This window comes from Schistocerca gregaria, chromosome X (assembly GCF_023897955.1).
Source record: "Schistocerca gregaria isolate iqSchGreg1 chromosome X, iqSchGreg1.2, whole genome shotgun sequence".
Taxonomy (NCBI): domain Eukaryota; kingdom Metazoa; phylum Arthropoda; class Insecta; order Orthoptera; family Acrididae; genus Schistocerca; species Schistocerca gregaria.
The window spans coordinates 516,921,851-516,932,448 of record NC_064931.1 but is presented as its reverse complement, the minus strand read 5'-3'; the positions used below and the strand labels follow the sequence as shown (position 1 = coordinate 516,932,448).

At 42.2% G+C, this 10,598-nt stretch overlaps 1 non-coding gene across 1 annotated transcript; it reads right to left on the bottom strand.

Moving 5' to 3' along the window:
* Window positions 1–5,232: 5,232 nt before the first annotated feature.
* On the bottom strand, window positions 5,233–5,334 carry LOC126300053 (U6 spliceosomal RNA). Its single transcript, XR_007552870.1, has one exon. It is a non-coding gene; the product is annotated as a U6 spliceosomal RNA (small nuclear RNA).
* Window positions 5,335–10,598: the final 5,264 nt, after the last annotated feature.

Here is a 10,598-nt window from a genome sequence, read left to right as displayed (position 1 = left end):
GGCGCCAGGTGGAAATGGCATGGCAAGCCGTTCCACAGGACTACATCCAGCATCTCTACGATCGTCTCCATGGGAGAATAGCAGCCTGCATTGCTGCGAAAGGTGGATATACACTGTACTAGTGCCGACATTGTGCATGCCTGTTGCGTGTGTCTATGTGCCTGTGGTTCTGTCAGTGTGATCATGTGATGTATCTGACCCCAGGAATGTGTCAATAAAGTTTCCCCTTCCTGGGACAATGAATTCACGGTGTTCTTATTTCAATTTCCAGGAGTGTATTTATCGTCCATGTTTCACTTCCATACATGGCTACACTCCATACCAATACTTTCAGAAATGACTTCCGGACACTTAAATCTATACTCGATGTTAACAAATTTCTCTTCTACAGAAACGCTTTCCTTGCCATTGCCAGTCTACATTTTATATCGTCTCTACTTCGACCATCATCAGTTATTTTGCTCCCCAAATAGCAATAGCTATTTCGATATCTACCATTTTGTCAACTGTGCGACAATATAGAGAAGGAAGTACAGTGCAGTCTTCCTCTGTGAAACAGTTTGGAAGAAGACAGTATTTCGGCCTTTAGTCTGCCATCCTCTATTCCAGTACCATTTTGGTCACAGAGTGTCTGGACATTTTGTTTTGATCCACCTACCGCTTTGACAAAGGACCAAAATTTCTCAGGATTTTCTGCCAAGTCAGTACATAGAACTTTACTTTCGAATTCATTGAAGGCCTCTCGCATAGCCCTCCTCACACTACATTTCGCTTCGCGTAATTTTTGTTTGTCTGCAAGGCTTTGGCTATGTTTATGTTTGCTGTGAAGTTCCCTTTGCTTCCGCAGCAGTTTTCTAACTCGGTTGTTGTACCACGGTGGCTCTTTTCCATCTCTTACGATCTTTGCTCGGCACATACTCATCTAACGCATATTGTACGATGGTTTTGTCCACTGCGAACGGCTGAAAGCAAGGGGAAACTACAGCCGTAATTTTTCCCGAGGGCACGCAGCTTTACTGTAGGATTAAATGATGATGGCGTCCTCTTTGGTAAAATATTCCGGAGGTAAAATAGTCCCCCATTCGGATCTCCGGGCGGGGACTACTCAAGAGCACGTCATTATCAGGAGAAAGAAAACTGGCGTTCTACGGATCGGAGCGTGGAATGTCAGATCAATTAATCGTGCAGGTAGGTTCGAAAATTAAAAAAGGGAAATCTATTGGTTAATGTTAGATATAGTGGGAATTAGTGAAGTTCGGTGGCAGGAGGAGCAAGACTTTTGGTCAGGTGAATACAGGGTTATAAATACAAAATCAAACAAGGGTAATGCAGGAGTAGGTTTAATAATGAATAAAAAAAATAGGAGTGCTGGTAAGCTACTACAAACAGCATAGTGAACGCATTTTTGTGGCCAAGATAGACACAAAGCCCACGCAAACTACAGTAGTACAAGTTTATATGCCAACTAGCTTTGCAGATGATGAAGAAATTGATGAAATGTATGATGAGATAAAAGAAATTATTTAGATTGTGAAGGGAGACGAAAATTTTATATTCATGGGTGACTGGGGTGACTGGAATTCGGCAGTAGGAAAAGGGAGAGAAGGAAACGTAGTAGGTGAATATGGATTGGGGTTAAGAAATGAAAGAGGAAGCCGCCTGGTGGAATTTTGAACAGAGCACAACGTAATCATAGCTAACACTTGGTTCAAGAATCATAAAAGAGGGTTGTATAGATGGTAGAATTCTGGAGATAGTAAAAGGTATCAGATAGGTTATATAATGGTAAGACAGGGATTTAGGAACCAGGCTTAAATTGTAAGAAATTTCCAGGGGCAGATGTGGACTCTGACCACAATGTATTGGTTATGAACTGTAGATTAAAACTGAAGAAACTGCAAAAATGTGGGAATTTAAGGAGATGGGACCTGGATAAACTGATTAAACCGAGGGTTGTACAGAGTTTCAGGGAGAGCATAAAGGTACAATTAACAGGAATGGGGGAAAGAAATACAGCAGAAGAAGAATGGGTAGCTCTGAGGGGTGAAGTAGTGAAGGCAGCAGAGGATCAAGTAGGTAAAAAGACGAGGGCTAGTAGAAATCCTTGGGTAACAGAAGAAATATTGAATTTAATTGATGAAAGGAGAAAATATAAAAATGCAGTAAATGAAGCAGGCAAAAAGGAATACAAACGTCTCAAAAATGAGATCGACAGGAAATGCAAAACGGCTAAGAAGGGATGGCTAGAGGACAAATGTAAGGATGTAGAGGCTTATCTCACTAGGGGTAAGATAGATACTGCCTAGAGGAAAATTAAAGAGACCTTTGGAGAGAAGAGAACCACTTTTATGAATATCAAGAGCTCAGATGGAAAGCCAGTTCTAAGCAAAGAAGGGAAGGTAGAAAGGTGGAAGGAGTATATAGAAGGTTTATACAAGGGCGATGTACTTGAGGACAATATTATGGAAATGGAAGAGGATGTAGTAGATGAAGACGAAATGGAAGATAAGATACTGCGTGAAGAGTTCGACAGAGCACTGAAAGACCTGAGTCGAAACAAGGCCCTGGAAGTAGACAACATTCCATTAGAACTACTGGCAGCCTTGGGAGAGCCAGTCATGACAAAACTCTATCATCTGGTGAGCAAGATGTATGAGACAGGCGAAATACCCTCAGACTTCAAGAAGAATATAATAATTCCAATCCCAAAGAAAGTAGGTGTAGACAGATGTGAAAATTACCGAACTATCAGTTTAATAAGTCACATCTGCAAAATACTAACACGAATTCTTTACAGACAAATGGAAAAACTGGTAGAAGCGGACATCGGGGAAGATCAGTTTGGATTCCGTAGAAATGTTGGAACACGTGAGGCAATACTAACCTTACGACTTATCTTAGAAGAAAGATTAAGAAAAGGCAAACCTACGTTTCTAGCATTTGTAGACTTAGAGAAAGCTTTTGACAATGTTGACTGGAATACTCTCTTTCAAATTCTGAAGGTGACAGGCGTACAATACAGCGAGCGAAAGGCTATTTACAATTTGTACAGAAACCAAATGGCAGTTATAAGAGTCGAGGGGCATGAAAGGGAAGCAGTGGTTGGAAGGGAGTGAGACACGTCTGTAGCCTCACCCCGATGTTGTTCAGTCTGTATACTGAGCAAGCAGTAAAGGAAATAAAAGAAAAATTTGGAGTAGATATTAAAATTCATGGAGAAGAAATAAAAACTTTGAGGTTCGCCGATGACATTGTAATTCTGTCAGAGACAGCAAAGGACTTGGAAGAGCAGTTGAACGGAATGGACAGTGTCTTGAAAGGAGGATATAAGATGAACATCAACAAAAGCAAAACGAGGATAATGGAATGTAATCAAATTAAATCGGGTGATGCTGAGGGGTTTAGATTACGACATGAGACACTTAAAGTAGTAAATGAGTTTTGCTATTTGGGGAGTAAAATAACTGATGATGATCGACGTAGAGAGGATATAAAATGTAGACTGGCAATGGCAAGGAAAGTGTATCTGTAGAAGAGAAATTTGTTAACATCGAGTATAGATTTCAGTGTCAGGAAGTCGTTTCTGGAAGTATTTGTGTGGAGTGTAGCCATGTATGGAAGTGAAACATGGACGATAAATAGTTTGGACAAGAAGAGAATAGAAGCTTTCGAAATGTGGTGCTTCAGAAGAATGCTGAATATTAGGTGGGTAGATCACGTAAATAATATGGAGGTATTGAACAGAATAGGGGAGAAGAGAAGTTTGTGGCAGAACTTGACAAGAAAAAGAGACCGGTTGGTAGGGATCACAAATTTAGCATTGGAGGGCACCGTGGAGGGTAAAAATCGTAGAGGGAGACCAAGAGATGAATACACTAAGCAGATTCAGAAGGATGTAGGTTGCACTAGGTACTGGGAGATGAAGAAGTTTGCACAGGATAGAGTAGCATGGAGAGCTGCATCAAACCAGTCTCAGGACTGAATACCACAACAACAACAACAATATCGTCAGCAGAGACAGTGCCCTCTTGTAGATTGTAGCGCATATTTAGTCAAATAACGAATAGTAGAAGCAGGATTCCAGCCAGCTGGTCACTTAACCAAGTGCAACATAGAGTACCTGTGTAATGAGTCATTTCAGCTGCGTAGCTGACGGTAATATTTGTCAAGCAATTCACTGCACAATTAATGTAATACCAGCACGCTTGTTGAAGTTCATCGTCGTTCTATTAACTCATTTTTTTTTTTTGCTACAGAGGGCGGCTAACCCTCTGACCGAACACGCTGAGCTACTATATATATATATATATATATATATATATATATATATATATATATATATATATATATATATATATATATATATATATATATGAGGAATGTTTCTTGAAAGTTCGGCCGTACCTTGTTGTAACACTATATATACATATAGCTCGTTTTAGTTACGTCAGTATGTACGGATGAGGCTTCATTCCAACGTGATCAAATTGTAAATTTTCACAGTCAACATGTGTGGGCTGACGAGAATCCGCACGTAATTGTACAATCACGTCATCAACACAGATTTTCTGTGAACGTTTGGGCAGGCATTGTTGGTGATGTCTTGATTGGGCGCCATGTTCTTCGACCTACGCTCAATGGAGCACGTTGTCATGATTTCATACGGGATACTCTACCTGTGCTGCTAGAATATGTGCCTTTACAAGTACGACACAACATGTGGTTCATGCACGATGAATCTCCTGCACATTTCAGTCGACGTGTTCGTACGCTTCTCAACAACAGATTCGGTGACCGATGGATTGGTAGAGGCGGACCAATTCCATGGCCTCCACGCTCTCCTGACCTCAACCCTCTTGACTTTCATTTATGGGGGCATTTGAAAGCTCTTGTCTACGCAATCCCGGTACCAAATGTAGAGACTCTTCGTGCTCGTATTGTGGACGGCTGTGATACGAAACGCCATTCTCCAGGGCTGCATCAGCGCGTCAGGGATTCCATGCGACGGAGGGTGGATGCATGTATCCTCGCTAACGGAGGACATTTTGAACATTTCCTGTAACAGAGTGTTTGAAGTCACGCTGGTACGTTCTGTTGCTGTGTGTTTCCATTCCATGATTAATGTGATTTGAAGAGAAGTAATAAAATGAGCTCTAAGATGGAAAGTAAACGTTTCTGGATACATGTCCACATAACATATTTTCTTTCTTTGTGTGTGAGGAATGTTTCCTGAAAGTTTGACCTTACCTTTTTGTAACACCCTATATTCTTGCTTAGGGACCATGCTTATCTTCTCTGTATCGTTTCAATTTTAGTATATGTTGCCGAAGCAAGAACGACCTATCTACACACTCTCTTCGTCAGACTCAAATTCCCATCTTTGCCGGATACCACATACGAGGTACCCCCCTCCCCCCCCCCCCCCCCCCCCCATTGGACTCGCTCGCTGCCACACTGTATTCCCGCGAGGGTTCGGAAGATGATGTGCGTACAGTACTACAGCACTGAGAACTTTCTATGGACTGTCGAGACCTGAGTAAAAATATAAGATGTTTTAGGAGGAATAGTAAATTTTGTAGGAGGTAGTAGTATAGACAAACTTCAGAAAAAATGCCATAGAACATATGCCCAATTTTTATTGAGTACATACATCTGGGTTCAATGCACTTTCGTTAGGTTTGTTGGTCCTTACATGACCCCATTGCCTATACTTGCTTGAAAATGAGCTTCCAGCATTTTTGGAAGAGATTCCTTTGGCTACAAGAATGCGTATGTTCGTCCAGCGTGACGGGGCTCCTGCACATTTTAGTCATCAGGAGACACGTAATCCAAACCTAACATTTCTCAGAAGATGGCTCAGTAGATACGGGCGCTTTTCTTGGCCACCAAGTTCCCTGGGCCTTATCCCTTTCGATTTTTGCCTGTCCTGATGGTTGAAAGGCGCGGTCTACAAGTAAAAAGTAAATCCAAGAGCCGATTTTATCGTTCGGATTATGAATAGTGCAGCTCTTATGAAAGAATGCAAAGACGACCTCAGAAGAGCTACCTGTGGTGTTACCAATTACAAGTCAAAAGTGCATTGAAATTGGTGGGCTAATTTCTGAAAATCAACTTTGAACGTCCTCGTTTGCCTTTGCCTTCAGTTTGCTAGGGTTACGTACTAACAGCTGTATCTTTGTACTCAATAAAAAGCGGACACATTTATATCGAACTTTATATGCAATTCGTCTATACCACTACCTGCTAAAAATCTACTATTTCTCCTGAAACACCCTGTATATGCATATTTGTGTGGTGTCTGTTCTTTCTGACATGTCCAAAAGAACTGACATCCCCCCTCCGCCCCCCCCCCCCCCCCACACACAAGTATCTCTATTGTAAGTGCTGTTCGGAAAATGCTTGCCAACTTAGCGATAGTGACGGACTGGAGCTGCAATAACCTTCTTATTTCGCTAGATATCGTTTTAATTTTCTGAACAATTCATGTTTAATAAGTCATTGCGATTTGGAAAACTTACGTTTACGAAATGGTTACATTATGCGTTAATTACAATGTCTCACATCGTTTATTTTGTGGGAAACCTGCTTCTTTCTGCCCTAGCCTATACTACAGCAATGAGTGAGTGCTGACATTCTTGATATCTCACTGGATGTGCTACTGTAAATGTAGCCAAATATTCAAATCCCACTGCAGAAGTATATTTCAAGCCAAATTGTTTTGGTATTCCTCTATTGTCACTGAAAACGATCACAAAGAAATTAAATACAGGAATCCTATGAAACCCTTGCGTTCATGCTGCGGTGCTGTGCAGATGAAAAAGTAGTTTTCACATTTGTCAGATGAGAGATGGAGTTTGTCAGATTCAACTAATTCTGACTGCATTATTAATTGTTGGTTCACAGGTGCTTTTCTGCCATTTGTTGTTGTAACTGTTCTTTGAATGTTAGAGTTGGAAGAACAAAAACATCACATTTTTGCCATATGTAATATTCGAATTCACCTTAAGTCTTCACATTTCAAGCAATGGCAGAATGTCCGTCAGGAAAGCTGACAACAGAAAGCCAAGTCATGCCTGTCTTCTGGCGGGTGTGCCAATGAAAGTGATCTCAATAACAATATTGTATAGCAAAGAATTGTGAAATGTGCCTGGTGAATACGCTTTCTAGTTTTCGGTCCGATTAAGACATTAAAAGACAAATAACTGTCGCAGTTCTGAATTTATGACGTTTCTGTTGCACTCAGTTCATTGATGTATTACAAGGAATTAGACTCTAGCGGCTAAACCGAGATATAGAAATGCAAATAGGACTCGTTGACATACACTACTGCCCATTAAAATTGCTACACCAAGAAGAAATGCAGATGATAAACGGGTGTTCATTGGACAAATAAATTTTACTAGAACTGACATGTGATTACATTTTCACGCAATTTGCGTGCATAGATCCCTAGAAAGCTGTACCCAAAACAATCAGCTCTGGCCGTAATAACGACCTTGATATGCCTGGGCATTGAATCAAACAGAGCTTGGATGGCGTGTACAGGTACTGCCCATGCAGCTTCAACACTATACCACAGTTCATTACGAGTATTGACTGGCGTATTTGACGAGCTAGTTGCTCGCTTACTATTGGCCAGTCGTTTTCAGTTGGTGAGACATCTGGAGAATGTGCTGGCCAGGGCGGCAGTCGAACATTTTCTGTATCCAGAAAGGCCCGTACAGTACCTGCAACATGTGGTCGTGCATTATCCTGCTGAAATGTAGGGTTTCGCAGGGATCGAATGAAGGGTAGAGCCACGGGTCGTAACACATCTGAAATGTAATGTCCACTGTTCAAAGTGCGGTCAATGCGAACAAGAGGTGACAGAGACGTGTAACCTATGGCACTTCATACTACCACGCTGGGTGATACACGCTTCCAATGTGCGTTCACCACGATGTCGCCACACACGGATACGGCCATCATGATGCTGTAAACAGAACCTGGATTCATCCGAAAAACTGACGTTTTGTCATTCGTGCATCCAGGTTCGTCGTTGAGTACACCACAGCAGGCGCTCCTGTCTGTGATGCAGCGTCAAGGGTAACCGCAGCCATGGTCTCCGAGCTGATAGTCCATGCTGCTGCAAACGTAGTCGAACTGTTCGTGCAGATGGTGGTTGTCTTGCAAACGTTCCCATCTGTTGACTCACGGATAGAGACGTGGCTGCGCGATCCGTTACAGCCATGCAGATAAGATGCCTGTCATCTCGACTGCTAGTGATACGAGGCCGTCGGGATCCAGCACGGCGTTCCGTATTACCCTCCTGAACCTGAACCCACCGATTCCATATTCTGCTAACAGTCATTGGATCTCGACCAACGCGAGCAGCAATGTCGCGATACGATAAACCGCGATCGCGATAGGCTACAATCCGACTTTTATCAAAGCGGAAGCGTGATGGTACGCATTTCCCCTCCTTACACGAGGCATCACAACAACGTTTCACCAGACAACGCCAGTCAAGTGCTATTTGTGTATGAGAAATCGGTTGGAAACTTTCCTCATGTCAGCACGTTGTAGGTGTCGTCCCGGAACGATCCTTGTGTGAATGCTCTGAAAAGCTAATCACTTGCATATCACAACATCTTCATCCTGTCGGTTAAATTTCGCGCCTGTAGCACGTCATCTTCGTGGTGTAGTAATTTTAATGGCCAGTCGTGTATAATTAGGGTATTCCGGACCTTGCCACCCACAACTTTGAGAGGAAGCTATAGTAACTTCCGAGGTCACTCACAGAACGCATCAGCTGCCACACTTACTGGTAGTATAACTGAAACTTGGCAAGAAAGCAGAATATGTTAGGCAACTCTGTTGACCGACTAGTTACTTCCTTGATGGCACGCCGGCCGCGGTGGTCTAGTGGTTCTAGGCGCGCAGTCCGGAACCGCGGGACTGCTACGGTCGCAGGTTCGAATCCTGCCTCGGTCATGGATGTGTGTGATGTCCTTAGGTTAGTTAGGTTTAAGTAGTTCTAAGTTCAGGGGACTGATGACCACAGCAGTTAAGTCCCATAGTGCTCAGAGCCATTTGAACCTTGATGGCACAGAACTATCCTACTAAATTCGCTTGATATTATCGTGTCATTTTAGTTGAATAGTGTTAGTGATTTTCCCTTGAGATGTGATATAAGGATGTTAGTTAATGCTTTTGAGTGCATGAAAGTCGTTCCACTCGGGAAATGTAACAACTCTCGCCTGTTATGTTGCGATGTATCTGTCATAGCCGCTACGGGGCCGATAAGTAAGACGTCTGTACTGCACCACTTCGCTAGCTCCGAGATGTGCTGTACAATTGGTGTAGTGGATAGAATTCTAGTCGGCACGGTAGCTCAGCGTGTTCGGTCGGAAGGTTAGCAGCCGTGAGTGAATGGATCAATAACGAACTTCAACGGGTGTCATGGGACGTCCGCCCCGAACAAGACAACGAACATGAATGAACACAATGAGATTAAAAAAAGAGGTAATGTGCTTGCCTACCATGTGCAAGCTGCGTTCGTTCGTTCGCCTTTCGATGCTCGCTGATAGCCAGATTTTTAATTCTTTTGTAGCAGAGCTACAATTAGGCAGATAGAAATTCAATAAGGGAATCGTAAGACAACGCTCGAGCAAGCCTCGTCTTTCTACTTTCAATTCCTCTTAGTGTCAGAGAGAAAACCTTATAGTTTGGCAAAATACATAATGCCACTTTTTTTTTCTGCCGACTATTTTTTGTTGTTGTGGATACATAATTTGATCCATGAACTGTCACATTTTAATCATACTTGAGTATGATACAGAATATGAAGTAAATACAGACTATTTCGAAGTCGAAAGTCGATAATATCCTACTAATTCGTATTAAAATACGCACAATCATCTTACAGGCACTTAATGCTTTGTTAAGGTAAACTGTCGTCGTGATGTTTCTGTAATAAGTTGAGTTTAAATTGTATTAGTAGGCTCAAATGACTCTGAGCACTATGGGGCTTAACATCTGAGGTCATCAGTCCCCTAGAATTAGAACTACTTAAACCTAACTAACCTAAGGACATCACACACGTCCATGCTCGAGACAGGATGCGAACCTGCGGCCGTAGCAGCAGTGCGGTTTCGGACTGAAGTGCCTAGAACCGCTCGGCCACGACGGCCGGCTTTTGTATTAGTACAGTGAATACTTTAACTGCGTTTTCCATTAGTTTATTGAACACAACAGTAATCTTCAAAGAGAAATTAATCAGAAACAATATATTCTTTTACAATATGTAAAACAATGTAACAATGCTAAAGTAGTTTACAAATTCTACTGCTGTAGATACCTATTGGTTCTATGATGTTATTAAACCAGTGTAGTTTGATGGCTATTTTAGTCTAGGAGTGAATTGCATTGACGGTTTAACGATCAAGAGCAGGTAAGGCAAAATTTTACGAGTATACGATCAGAGGGACAAGCGCCTGAGAGAGGAATTCCCTATCAGTACAAGTGCCTGAGAGATGACTTCCCTATCAATCTACTGGATAGTTTTGTTTCTCAAATCAGCAGAGTGCGTTATCATGCAGTAGCACACGTGATGTAGT